Source organism: Lissotriton vulgaris, chromosome 2_2 (assembly GCF_964263255.1).
Source record: "Lissotriton vulgaris chromosome 2_2, aLisVul1.2, whole genome shotgun sequence".
NCBI classification, from domain to species: Eukaryota; Metazoa; Chordata; class Amphibia; order Caudata; family Salamandridae; genus Lissotriton; species Lissotriton vulgaris.
Genome location: NC_141688.1, coordinates 196,617,057 through 196,632,205, shown reverse-complemented (window position 1 = coordinate 196,632,205; position 15,149 = coordinate 196,617,057).

The window sequence follows — 15,149 nt, the reverse complement described above, 5'->3', positions numbered from 1 at the left end:
TCTGATGGGCACGGTTTTACGACAGCACCGCCCACTTCCGAGTCAACAGGCCTCGCCTGTTTTATCTGCTGCACCTGTCCCTCCAGGCCGCCTGCAGGTCTGTATAGCGCGCCGTCTATCAGTGACTTTACACAGCGCTATCGCCCTAAGGTCAACCGTGGCGCGGGGCCGCGCCCGCCCGCAGCCGGCAACCAGACAACGGAAGCGGCGATTAGAAGGGGCAGCTGAGGCACTAGGCGCGTGTGTGCTCACCGCCGGGCAGGCTCACCCACTAATCCCAAAACCTACAGAATAGGCCCGATGCCATGGCTGACCCGGATATGAAACACACTCCTGGCACGCCAGCAGTGAGATGGCTTCTTGTGACCCCAACAAGTTCCGGCCCTGGACTCTATCACTCCAGGCGCACACACGAATGCCTCGAGGCCCTATGGTAAAGATAAACTGGTTTATGATGGTAATACAAAGAAAGCTAAGGCAATCAAGGGGGGCGCTTTTGGATTTCGTTGACACTCGTCTAGAATAACGATTTGCTCTAAATTTCCCTGGCACGGCCCCTTACTGGAGGCATTTACTCTGCTTATTAGGTATTCAGCTCATAATACATGTTAGAAAATCGGAATGTTGGGCGCTCCCATGAAGACAATGGCGTGGATGAGGGTCAATGTTCATTGCTGGTCTTTCGCTATTTCCCTGTTTAATATTTCCCATATCTTCCTGTTTAATTTATAAGACTCCACCCTTGATCTAAAGCTATATTGGACATAGGTGGAGTGGCGGAGCTGTAAAGAAATTCTACTCCAACATTCCAATGTTTCTTCTCCGTGCGCCATTTAGAACGTTCTAAAGCCCTTTTGTTTTATGAGAACATTCCTTTGAATGTTGTCATAAAACAAAAGAGCTTTGACTTCAGGCTATACTGCACATTAAAGGCCCTACCTTTGTTGTAGATTAGCCCCGGGCGAATTTGAAAGTACGCTGCATAATTTGCGTAATTTCAAGTTACGATAGCAACGCGAAATTTCTGGAACAGTAAAAAGTCGCATAATTAAGCCACCATTTGTGAAAAGATTATAGCGCAGGGACAACGCAAACTACCAGAACATGAGGGACTTTTGTTTATGGCAATTGTGTTTTTTTGTGTCATCTTTTCATTGCGAAATGCATCCTCATGACGCAAATTGGCGTGAGCACGTATTTCACAATAACAAATATAGCACTAAATGACGGTTTTCATTTCATATAATTAAGCATAATATGTCATTTTCCCTAAACTTCATGTGATAATGCAAAAGCATGTTACACAAATTCCGCCAGCCCCTAGTTAAAACCTATAATTTTGTTAGAAGGCCTTTAAAACTGGTAAAGCCATTGACAGTGGGCTGTAATGCTCAGTTGAAAGCAGCGGAGCACTAAAGGGTTAATTGTGGCTAGTTGAAGCCTTCTGCACCAACATTCCGCTGTTTGCCATTCTGTTTTTTCCCAATTTAAATTTAGAACAGTCTACCTTTCATGGGTGGAATGTGGTAATAGACTCTTAGCACTTCTGGCTCGGAGTCGTACCAAGTCAGTCATTAATGGCTTTCTCTCTGAGTTATTGACCGGTCATTTCAGCTCAGATCTACAACTCACGGAATGACGCTGTGTGGCCGTATAGTCTTAGACACCTGGTGATAAGTCTATGTTATCCCACCAAATGCAACCTTGTGTACTGGACTGCCACAGCTCCGCCCTGCTCACAACACAACCCCACTATAGGTGCAGCTCTGGAGAAAATAAGGAGGTGTAGCAGGAGGAGCACCTGTCAATCAAATGGAGAGGCAGTAGTAAAAATGAGCTACACATGTTTCCAATACAGAAGATGGCATTTCAAACCCATATGTTCGATTCTTAGTGCCCTTGCCTTAAAGACAACAGGTGTTACATGCTCTCGCCTGCAACTTGGGTCCATAACTGCCAGGGTGGGTAAATAACACCCATTATTGACTAGAGGTGTGGGCAATAATGTTAAATAGCCTTATTGCTCCCACCCATGCAGGCAATTGTTAACAGCTTTTAATTCACATTTGCCACATTAGGTGCTTGATACTTGGCCATACCAATCAATTCCCAGGTTAGCATCTTGCAGCAGTTAACGCATGCCGCAGAGGGCATTAACTGCAGTTAACAGGATCAGCAGTGGAACTGGGGCTTAAATAGCACCTTAGATGGAATGCAGAAGCAGCCTCAGAATTATTTCCCTCCTTTGAAGCACGAGGCAGTAACACAAAGCTCTGAGAGAAACAGAACAACCTGTCTACCAAAAATTGCAAAATCCTATATCAGCCTTTCGTCTGGCAATGCCTGTAAACACAGACTTCCACAATGTTTATAAGCTTTGGAAATGTGTTTACCAGGTAAGAGCCCGTTTGGCTTTGTAATAGTGTAAAAAAGCAGCCATAACAACTTACTACTTAGAATGAATATAACAAATAAAGAACAGAGCGTGAAAAACAGTGTGATGACCGTAATTTTCAGATATAAAAGACTGAATGTGAAAATTTGCGTGGTGATTGAGTGTAGTTTTCAGCTATAAAATGCTCCCTTGTTCATTCAAATGGAAACAGTTCATGGAAAGCAGAATTATACGCAAAACAATTAACAGGAAGTGAGCAGGTAATATTCCTCTAGGCGGCGCTATAGCTTAATTTGTGTGCACTTTTTGGAATTGCTAATATATCTTGCAGACAGCTGCGTTGCCAAGCCAGACTTAAAAATATGTATATACATGTACTGCTAGATACATGGAGTGTTTTTGGATAACCCCTTTTACTCCATAGGTGGATTCTACTGTCATTCACATGTTTTCTTTCTTCCTTCCTCCACGTGCAGCAGTAGGTCAGCACCCTGCTGGCAGTGTCTCTTGTGACCTGTGCATCTTTGCCTAAAAAGAAGTGCATATCTAGTAGACCAATACTATACTTTCTAAATGTTTGTCTTTCTATACTTTGGTACCCAGTCTTTTATTCTTAGTCACATGTAGTTAGAAACAATATGTGAGACACACACCATTGATGTTTCAAACTAGTGGTCACTGGAATGCCCTCCCTTGTTATATGATGTCCAGTGCTTAATTTGTAAACAATTAAGTGTCAGGGCCCCCGTCAGGAGACCACTTCAGCTTACACCACTCATTGGTGGCAGCATAGATAAGTCGTTTTCAATGCATAATGTATTAAGAAGCAACTGTTGTTTTGCTCATCCTAAGTTACACAAACAGCGCCCCATGTGGGAGACTGTCATAAGTGCTGGTGTTGACAATTAAGTGCCAGTACAGAGAACTGGAAACCACCTGCTCAAATTAAGCACAAATGATGTCTTTTTTGACCACTTAGGCCCATATTTAGGAAGACTTTGAGTTGCCCGTGCATCATGCATGGACAACTCAAAGGCTTCAGTAAGATTGACAAAGCTACGGGAGGCCTAAATTGTGTGACATTACATGGATTTGTAAAGAAATGTAAGGCAAGGCAGCTGCTTGGGCGGTATTACATTGCATTTCAACTTGGGAGGCGTTCCATGGGTAGCGGATAGGCGTCCCCATGCATTCGCCCATGGATTTTGGCGCAATCCCATATTTACAAACCTGGAAATGGGTCAAAATGCTAATCCTTCCCAAGCGAGGCGCGGCGAGGGAAATATCTTTATTTCTTCTTGGTAGTTCATTTTTACATGTGTCCTTCATTCTGCAGCACGATAGAAAGCAGAAAATGCATCAAAGGATTGTTCTTGTACAGGAAGGAAGTGCTTCTTGCACAAATACAAGCTGCCTGGAGTGCAGGGACCCTTGCATTACAGTGTAAGGGGCCGGCATTGGCCCTAGGCTGCCCACAGTGCACCAGTGAAACAAGAGAGCAGAAATACTCCATATTTTTGTAAATATGGAGCATTTCTGACCTCTCTCAAGCACACAACGCAGCGCAGCAACTCTGCTGGCTATCCTGTGCAGTGTGACAGTTTAGCAAATGTGACCCCTAAGTCTTATGAAGGAACATTAGAGTCCTTCATTTTGTGTCCAAAGTTGGCTATTGCTTCTTCCGAATTCGGCAGCAGCTGCTCACCACCTACAGTCGTGCATCATTCATTTGTCTTCAACTGGAACATCCCGTACAGCAAAGCCCTGCTTTACACTCAGCATTGCAAAAATTGTCGCAGAGGTGTTTTTTTCAAGAGTTGCAGGCTGATGTTGCTATGGGTGGCATGTGTGCTACAAAAGATGCATTAGCAGAACTCTAATCATTGTACCATGGCACTCAGACAACCCAGTGCTGCCATGCACGAGATTTGCACTGAGGCCGCGCTCCGGTGCACATTTCAAGGCAGGGCTAAAGATCCAAGGGTTAGCTGCTTACACTGTGATAACTGCACATCTTGGTCCAGATACACAAAAAAGTCAGTTTAAAATCTCCTAATTGCCAATTTTTGCGATTTGTAATTAGGAAATCCTAAACACCCATGTATAAATGTGTCTTAGACACCTTTTGCGATTCCCAGTGGCCGCAAATAGACCTACCGCATTAATTTACATGAGGTAGGTCTTGCTTTGCGACTTATTGGGAATGGGCAGCACTCACCGGGATGGTGGCCCACTAGGGCCAGCAGACTTCCATTCTGTGATTGCTTTTTAAATGAAGCAATTTTTTTTGTAATGCAGCCGTTTCATGTAAAGGATGCATTTAAAAATAGCGACCTTTTTATTTTTTAAGAGTAGGCAGTTGTCCCGAGTACTACTGCTTGCTCTAAAAAAACGATGGCAACTTAAATTTGGTGGTAACTGCGAATATTTTACGACCATATTCTCGGTCGCAAAATTTTACTACTTATCAGTGAGACTCACTATTAACACGCCCCTTCCTAACAGCGTCTCGCAAACACTATTTTCTGAGTCGTTATTAGGTTACAAAATAAGGTTGTTACATGACAAAAAGCCTTTTACCAGTTGCAAATGGCCCGACCGGTAAAATGCTACGTACAGGTGCCGCTTGTGCTTAGGACTATCATCCAGTATTCTGCCTTCTCCTTGTTTGCACCTGGTATTGTTGGGCGTTAAGTTTTGATGCAAACCCGAGTAATGCTATTTCAGTTTGCCTGCCGTTGCGTGAAAACCAGTGGGTGTTTGCACTGTTTCTGTCTCCTTGCACCCCCTTAGCACACATAAATTATTATTATTATTATTATTATACAAAATTTATAACGCGCTCAGTTACCCATGAGCATCCCGGCGCGAGACAGACCAAGGAGGAAAAGCTGAGTTCACACGCTACACTGGAAACAAGTGAGTCTTCAGAAGGAAAGTTGGCACACTGCAGCTCATAGCCAGTTTGCACTGCGTTAGCGTCAACTGTCAATTAATCGGCTTTGTCGTTTGCACCAGTTTGTGTTGCGAAGCAACACTTAACATTATGCAAACATGCACGCTAAATAATAGCAAATAATAGTGAAAACAAGGGCAAAAGATGTTAAAAGTGCACACAGAACTGAAGTGCCACGTCTGTACTAAAAATAATTTTTAAAGTCATCCTGGATTTCCTGAGCCTTATAAATAAACTTGGCCTTCACCCTCTTTCCTCTAGCTGGTCACTCAGTTCCTCGGTGCTTTGAATAATCATAACATGAATAGAAACTCTTTCATCTAGTGCGGCATTAATGGCTTCCTAGAACTAGCAATGCCTCAAATGCTGATTGTTGTACACTCCGCCTGTAGGTAGGGTAAGGGGGAGTGGCCTGCCGGGAAGCGATGGCACCTGGCAGAGGTGCCAGGCCATAATCAGATTGTTTCTAGTGGCCTTCAAGGACTAACGACGGCTCTTTCAACTCGCAAATTACAAAGGATTTTATATCTAATATTTGTCCATGGTGCAACTTCTGGGATCCCAGGTGCCAAGAAGTTAGCAGATGCCATTTGAGGTGCTAGCATGATAAAACAGTATGAAAGCAGGGATTTTATGCTTTTCATTCTTTTCAATAGAAATTAAGGACCAGATTTATGCCCAAGTCAAGCAGTACATTGCAGCGCTGCGTGAGAGGGTGAGCAAGCAAAACAGGTGATGGACCGAATGTGGATCAATGTCACACATTCACCCCAGTCCAAAGATCTGGGCCCAAATCCATCATTTTTTTGCACTCCACACCACCCTGGGTTAGACAATGGCGATATGCAAATCAGCTCTGACCCTGTGCCCCATGGGAACAGTCCTGTCCGAACTACAAAAGCCATGTCCTCCCCAGAACGGAATCAAGCATCCGAGGACCGGACCGGTTTCGAGGTAACACCTCTCATCAGCCCGGCTAGCTTGACTCCAGTGGTGTGGAGTTCCTGGGACCTACGTCTGAGCATCCCCAGCGCACTTATGGCGGTATTTGCAAACAAAACAGGTGATGGACCGAATGTGGATCAATGTCACACATTCACCCCAGTCCAAAGATCTGGGCCCAAATCCATCGTTTTTTTGAAATCCACACCACCCTGGGTTAGACAATGGCGATATGCAAACCAGCTCTGACCCTGTGCCCCATGGGAACAGTCCAGTCCGAACTACAAAAGCCATGTCCTCCCCAGAATGGAATCAAGCATCCGAGGACCGGACCGGTTTCGAGGTAACACCTCTCATCAGCCCGGCTAGCTTGACTCCAGTGGTGTGGAGTGCCTGGGACCCACGTCTGAGCATCCCCAGCGCACTTATGGCGGTATTTGCAAACAAAACAGGTGATGGACCGAATGTGGATCAATGTCACACATTCACCCCAGTCCAAAGATCTGGGCCCAAATCCATCGTTTTTTTGCACTCCACACCACCCTGGGTGAGACAATGGCGATATGCAAATCAGCTCTGACCCTGTGCCCCATGGGAACAGTCCAGTCCGAACTACAAAAGCCATGTCCTCCCCAGAACGGAATCAAGCATCCGAGGACCGGACCGGTTTCGAGGTAACACCTCTCATCAGCCCGGCTAGCTTGACTCCAGTGGTCTGGAGTGCCTGGGACCCACGTCTGAGCATCCCCAGCGCACTTATGGCGGTATTTGCAAACAAAACAGGTGATGGACCGAATGTGGATCAATGTCACACATTCACCCCAGTCCAAAGATCTGGGCCCAAATCCATCATTTTTTTGCACTCCACACCACCCTGGGTTAGACAATGGCGATATGCAAATCAGCTCTGACCCTGTGCCCCATGGGAACAGTCCAGTCCGAACTACAAAAGCCATGCCTCCCCAGAACGGAATCAAGCATCCGAGGACCGGACCGGTTTCGAGGTAACACCTCTCATCAGCCCGGCTAGCTTGACTCCTGATGAGAGGTGTTACCTCGAAACCGGTCCGGTCCTCGGATGCTTGATTCCGGTCTGGGAAAGATATGGCTGTGTAGTTTCGACTGGACTGTTCCCATGGGGCACAGGGTCAGAGCTGATTTGCATTTCACTACCAGCTAAACCGACCTGCCCTACCAGCTAAACCGACCTGCAAAGAAATGTAGATTTGGGCACGCTGCTGGTGGAATTATGACTCTGGTATCGACTAAGATCATGGAGAAAGTAATTGAAATAAATGTGAAATGCAAATGGTTGTTGGCATGTAGAATAATACTATCAGGGTGTATAAAAATGGATACAATTCTAATGTTAAATGTGTACATGCAATGGGCCACCACAGAGCAATATGAAAAGGAAATGGCTCTCTTTAAGGAGTATATAGATTACCTTAGTGAAAAATACGGCAGGGATATGCTTATTCTCGTGGGCGACTTTAATCACAAACTTCACCCAGAGAAGGTAGATTGCTGGTTTCTAGACATATTGGAGGCCTATGAAATACCTCAAGCAACTTTCCCTGAAAGTATATCTAGTGCTAAAGATTTGCAGTTGGGAAACCTCCTGGGAACAAAAAACCTGTTCTGTTTAAATGGAAGATGCGAGCTAGACTGCCCCGCTAAAAAAACATTTAAACCAGGCTCTCAAATCTGCCCCATAGATTATGCCTTTACCACACCATGGAATTTTAGATTAATCTCAGGGTTCAGAATTTTGAATAGAGATGGAAGTGACCATTACATGGTAGCCTTGGAGATCCCGGGTGTGCACTTCGAATCTGGCCCAAAGGTTATGGAACAAGAGGTGGATTATCCCAGACGCCGTACAACTAGGCTTACAGAAGAATATGTTGCCAGATTAATAAAATTACAACAGAACCTAGACCTGAATGTAGCAAGGGGTCGAAACCTCGATTGGTATGTACGAAAAATCGAGGAGGTGGTTCAAACTCTTAGTATAGGTCTAAAAAAATATAAATAGAGGCAAAAACAAAAATAAAGCGAAAAGTGAGAAGATAGAGAAACTTACCGGCTGGTTTACTAGAGAATGCCTGGAGAAAAAAAGGGAAGTTAGGAGAATGACCCGCCGCATTCAGCAAAAGAGTGACCAAGATAATGTAAACACCCTAGTGGGCCTAAAAAGAGAATATAACATGCTTATCAGAAGGACAAAAAGGGAATTTAAAGAGGGATGCTGGCAAAAATTACTCGAGGCAATTGAAACTAAGAACTTACGAAACTTCTGGAAGTTAGTCCACCCAGCAGCAGATCACCAACCAGGGAAAATGAACTGCATTGTAGAAGAGTCCGCATGGGAGGAGTATTTACACGATCTGTACAGCCCAGGGAAAGACCGGGAAGAAAATCTGTACACAGACTGGAGCGGTCTGGTAGCAGAAATAAAACCTTTTTTTTCCGCCCCAGAGGTTAAAAAGACGATAAAAGGTTTGAATCTCACAAGAGCAGCAGGCCCAGATAACCTCCCGGCTCAAATAATCAAAACTCAAGTAGATTGGTGGGCGGAATTTTTTGCAAATATGTTTGAAGTCATCTTAGATACTAGTAAACTCCCCGATAACTGGAATGGGGCCATAATAAGGCCAATACATAAGAAAGGGGAGATGAACAACCCGAAAAATTATAGATTAATTAATCTACTGGACATCGGGGAGAAAATATTTGCAAAAATAGTTCTTGGCAAATTAAAGGACTGGGTGGAAGAGAACTCAATTATCCCGGTGGAACAGGGAGGCTTTAAAGAAGGGCACTCCACCGTGGATCACTGTTATGCCCTGTGGGCCCTTGCCCGGAAGTCGATAGAACAAAAGGGGAACCTGTTCTGCTGTTTCGTCGACTTCCGGGCAGCCTTTGATTCAGTGGACCGGGGGAAACTATGGGAGTGCCTGATTAAATATGAAATCCCTGTGTGCTTACTTGAAATCTTGAAAGAATTACACAGAGGGAACTGGGCCCAAGTCATTACAGATATACAAGGGGCGCTGACAAAGAAAATTGAAATAGGGAATGGACTGAGACAGGGCTGCGTCCTAGCTCCGCTCCTTTTTTCAATATTTCTAGCGGATCTCCCAGCAGCACTAGAGGTGGAAAGAAGCGCGAGCCCGAGAATGAATAGTAGAAAGGTCTCTTGCTTGCTGTATGCAGACGATCTTGTGATTACTGACCAGACAGAGCTCGGGCTACAAAGAAAACTAAATGTATTCCATGATTACTGTAAGGATAAATTGCTGACAGTGAACATGGAAAAAACAAAGATCATGTGCTTCGGTAAAGGGACCAAGAATTTTAGCTGGTATCTAGATAAAATAAAATTAGAAACGGTAAAAGAATATAAATATCTTGGTCTTTGGTTTGAACCCTCCTTAAAATGGGACATACATTTGGCACACCAAAACGCAAAAGCATCTGCCTCCATTTGTGGCCTGAAAAAATTCAATAAAAACTATGGGGATATGTCACACAAACCGTTATTAAAAGCATACGAGTCCATGATACCGCCCCAAGTACTGTATGGTGCAGAAGTACTCCTTCTAAGCGGAAAGGGAGGCTGGGATCGGGAGGAAGGTAAGGCCCTGAAAACATTATTGGCACTACCTAAGTCATCTATGATACAGGCAATTAGACTGGAAACAGATATGATTGGATGGACTACTCAGGCCAAAATGGCGATGGTAAGATTCTGGAAACGCCAATCCCAGGGGGTAGGGGAAAAGGTCTCACATTGGTGTAGTGAAGAAATCCGCCACAGTAACCTAAGGTGGGCACTAGACGCAAAAAGAAAAATAAAGGAAATAATCGGGAATCTAAAAGTGGGAGTAAACCAAAATTCTCTAGATGTAGAGTTCACGAAGAGTTCACTCAGAGTACAAGGAAGGGAGTACTCCAGAAGGCAGGATATAGGATATCTAAGAAACAAAAAATCAGTGGTAAATATGATAGAATCATGGGAAAACGAGACTGGGTACCCATACTTAGAAACCCTGCCAAATTATGCATTTAGGTGGGAGATACTGAAAATCCGAATTGGCACCATCCCTTGGCTAATGGAAGGGAGAGTTAAGGCAGAAATGTTATATCCAGATGGTACATGTAAATGTGGCCTGGGGGCCAAGTGTGAAATGCTGCACATACTACTTGACTGCTTGACATGTCTAGAAGTGAGAAAACGGTTCTTACGACCTTTATTTATAAAATATGGCATAAGACAACGAGTACAAGCGACAAACTTATTGATAGGAATGGAAAATCTGGAAATAGCAATTGCACTTGGTAACTTTCTGAAAAAGGTGAATCGCATAGCACAGGAACAACAAAATAAATCAAATTGAGGAACCTATATCGATAGACACAAGTAAAAGCTAAGTTACGAGGGATTGCAAGCCTATAAGATTCGGATAGTACTGTAATGAGAAACATATCGAAATTGCCTATTTTTAATGTAATATCTTCCAGTTTTATTATGTATAGCATGTATTTTAAAATTCCTCTTAACATTTTTTATGTCTGTGCTACCCATAGAATGCCTTTTCTTTTTAAATTTGTATAACATATAGAAAGCGGCATGGAGAGTAACAGCCTGATTTTATAAATTTTGTATGGTTTTGATATTGATGTGATGCATTTCGATCTCATTGTTTAAAGACCACGGTCTAAATAAACAGAGTTTCTCTCTCTCTGATTTGCATAAAGCCATTATCTAACCCAGGGTGGTGTGGAGTGCAAAAAACGATGGATTTAGGCCCAGATCCTTGTACTGGGGTGAATGTAAGACATTGATCTACATTCTGTCCATCAAATTGTTTTTTGTAATGTTCTCCCCGAGTGTACTGGGGTAGCTCAGACGTGGGTCCCAGAGCCTCCACACCACTGGAGTCAAGCTAGCCGGGCTGATGAGAGGTGTTACCTCGAAACCGGTCCGCTCCTCGGATGCTTGATTCCGGTCTGGGAAAGATATGGCTGTGTAGTTCGGACTGGACTGTTCCCATGGGGCACAGAGTCAGAGCTGATTTGCATAAAGCCATTATCTAACCCAGGGTGGTGTGGAGTGCAAAAAACGATGGATTTAGGCCCAGATCCTTGTACTGGGGTGAATGTAAGACATTGATCTACATTCTGTCCATCAAATTGTTTTTTGTAATTTTCTCCCTGAGTGTACTGGGGTAGCTCAGACGTGGGTCCCAGAGCCTCCACACCACTGGAGTCAAGCTAGCCGGGCTGATGAGAGGTGTTACCTCGAAACCGGTCCGGTCCTCGGATGCTTGATTCCGGTCTGGGAAAGATATGGCTGTGTAGTTCGAACTGGACTGTTCCCATGGGGCACAGGGTCAGAGCTGATTTACAAGAAACCGCAGGTATACGTGCGCTCTACAAGTAATTTTAAACTCAAACTCAAACTCATAAAGCCATTATCTAACCCAGGGTGGTGTGGAGTGCAAAAAACGATGGATTTAGGCCCAGATCCTTGTACTGGGGTGAATGTAAGACATTGATCTACGTTCTGTCCATCAAATTGTTTTTTGTAATTTTCTCCCTGAGTGTAGTGGGGTAGCTCAGACGTGAGTCCCAGAGCCTCCACACCACTGGAGTCAAGCTAGCCGGGCTGATGAGAGGTGTTACCTCGAAACCGGTCCGGTCCTCGAATGCTTGATTCCGGTCTGGGAAAGATATGGCTGTGTAGTTCGGACTGGACTGTTCCCATGGGGCACAGGGTCAGAGCTGATTTGCATAAAGCCATTATCTAACCCAGGGCGGTGTGGAGTGCAAAAAACGATGGATTTAGGCCCAGATCCTTGTACTGGGGTGAATGTAAGACATTGATCTACATTCTGTCCATCAAATTGTTTTTTGTAATTTTCTCCCTGAGTGTACTGGGGTAGCTCAGACGTGGGTCCCAGAGCCTCCACACCACTGGAGTCAAGCTAGCCGGGCTGATGAGAGGTGTTACCTCGAAACCGGTCCGGTCCTCGGATGCTTGATTCCGGTCTGGGAAAGATATGGCTGTGTAGTTCGGACTGGACTGTTCCCATGGGGCACAGGGTCAGAGCTGATTTGCATAAAGCCATTATCTAACCCAGGGTGGTGTGGAGTGCAAAAAACGATGGATTTAGGCCCAGATCCTTGTACTGGGGTGAATGTAAGACATTGATCTACATTCTGTCCATCAAATTGTTTTTTGTAATTTTCTCCCTGAGTGTACTGGGGTAGCTCAGACGTGGGTCCCAGAGCCTCCACACCACTGGAGTCAAGCTAGCCGGGCTGATGAGAGGTGTTACCTCGAAATCGGTCCGATCCTCGGATGCTTGATTCCGGTCTGGGAAAGATATGGCTGTGTAGTTCGGACTGGACTGTTTCCATGGGGCACAGGGTCAGAGCTGATTTGCATAAAGCCATTATCTAACCCAGGGTGGTGTGGAGTGCAAAAAACGATGGATTTAGGCCCAGATCCTTGTACTGGGGTGAATGTAAGACATTGATCTACATTCTGTCCATCAAATTGTTTTTTGTAATTTTCTCCCTGAGTGTACTGGGGTAGCTCAGACGTGGGTCCCAGAGCCTCCACACCCCTGGAGTCAAGCTAGCCGGGCTGATGAGAGGTGTTACCTCGAAACCGGTCCGGTCCTCGGATGCTTGATTCCGGTCTGGGAAAGATATGGCTGTGTAGTTCGGACTGGACTGTTCCCATGGGGCACAGGGTCAGAGCTGATTTCCATAAAGCCATTATCTAACCCAGGGTGGTGTGGAGTGCAAAAAACGATGGATTTAGGCCAAGATCCTTGTACTGGGGTGAATGTAAGACATTGATCTACATTCTGTCCATCAAATTGTTTTTTGTAATTTTCTCCCTGAGTGTACTGGGGTAGCTCAGACGTGGGTCCCAGAGCCTCCACACCACTGGAGTCAAGCTAGCCGGGCTGATGAGAGGTGTTACCTCGAAACCGGTCCGGTCCTCGGATGCTTGATTCCGGTCTGGAAAAGATATGGCTGTGTAGTTCGGACTGGACTGTTCCCATGGGGCACAGGGTCAGAGCTGATTTGCATAAAGCCATTATCTAACCCAGGGTGGTGTGGAGTGCAAAAAACGATGGTTTTAGGCCCGGATCCTTCTACTGGGGTGAATGTAAGACATTGATCTACATTCTGTCCATCAAATTGTTTTTTGTAATTTTCTCCCTGAGTGTACTGGGGTAGCTCAGACGTGGGTCCCAGAGCCTCCACACCACTGGAGTCAAGCTAGCCGGGCTGATGAGAGGTGTTACCTCGAAACCGGTCCGGTCCTCGGATGCTTGATTCCGGTCTGGGGAAAATATGGCTGTGTAGTTTCGACTGGACTGTTCCCATGGGGCACAGGGTCAGAGCTGATTTGCATAAAGCCATTATCTAACCCAGGGTGGTGTGGAGTGCAAAAAACGATGGATTTAGGCCCAGATCCTTGTACTGGGGTGAATGTAAGACATTGATCTACATTCTGTCCATCAAATTGTTTTTTGTAATTTTCTCCCCGAGTGTACTGGGGTAGCTCAGACGTGGGTCCCAGAGCCTCCACACCACTGGAGTGAAGCTAGCCGGGCTGATGAGAGGTGTTACCTCGAAACCGGTCCGCTCCTCGGATGCTTGATTCCGGTCTGGGAAAGATATGGCTGTGTAGTTCGGACTGGACTGTTCCCATGGGGCACAGGGTCAGAGCTGATTTGCATAAAGCCATTATCTAACCCAGGGTGGTGTGGAGTGCAAAAAACGATGGATTTAGGCCCAGATCCTTGTACTGGGGTGAATGTAAGACATTGATCTACATTCTGTCCATCAAATTGTTTTTTGTAATTTCCTCCCTGAGTGTACTGGGGTAGCTCAGACGTGGGTCCCAGAGCCTCCACACCACTGGAGTCAAGCTAGCCGGGCTGATGAGAGGTGTTACCTCGAAACCGGTCCGGTCCTCGGATGCTTGATTCCGGTCTGGGAAAGATATGGCTGTGTAGTTCGGACTGGACTGTTCCCATGTGGCACAGGGTCAGAGCTGATTTGCATAAAGCCATTATCTAACCCAGGGTGGTGTGGAGTGCAAAAAACGATGGATTTAGGCCCAGATCCTTGTACTCGGGTGAATGTAAGACATTGATCTACATTCTGTCCATCAAATTGTTTTTTGTAATTTTCTCCCTGAGTGTACTGGGGTAGCTCAGACGTGGGTCCCAGAGCCTCCACACCACTGGAGTCAAGCTAGCCGGGCTGATGAGAGGTGTTACCTCGAAACCGGTCCGGTCCTCGGATGCTTGATTCCGGTCTGGGAAAGATATGGCTGTGTAGTTCGGACTGGACTGTTCCCATGGGGCACAGCGTCAGAGCTGATTTGCATAAAGCCATTATCTAACCCAGGGTGGTGTGGAGTGCAAAAAACGATGGATTTAGGCCCAGATCCTTGTACTTGGGTGAATGTAAGACATTGATCTACATTCTGTCCATCAAATTGTTTTTTGTAATTTTCTCCCTGAGTGTACTGGGGTAGCTCAGACGTGGGTCCCAGAGCCTCCACACCACTGGAGTCAAGCTAGCCGGGCTGATGAGAGGTGTTACCTCGAAACCGGTCCGGTCCTCGGATGCTTGATTCCGGTCTGGGAAAAATATGGCTGTGTAGTTTCGACTGGACTGTTCCCATGGGGCACAGGGTCAGAGCTGATTTGCATAAAGCCATTATCTAACCCAGGGTGGTGTGGAGTGCAAAAAACGATGGATTTAGGCCCAGATCCTTGTACTGGGGTGAATGTAAGACATTGATCTACATTCTGT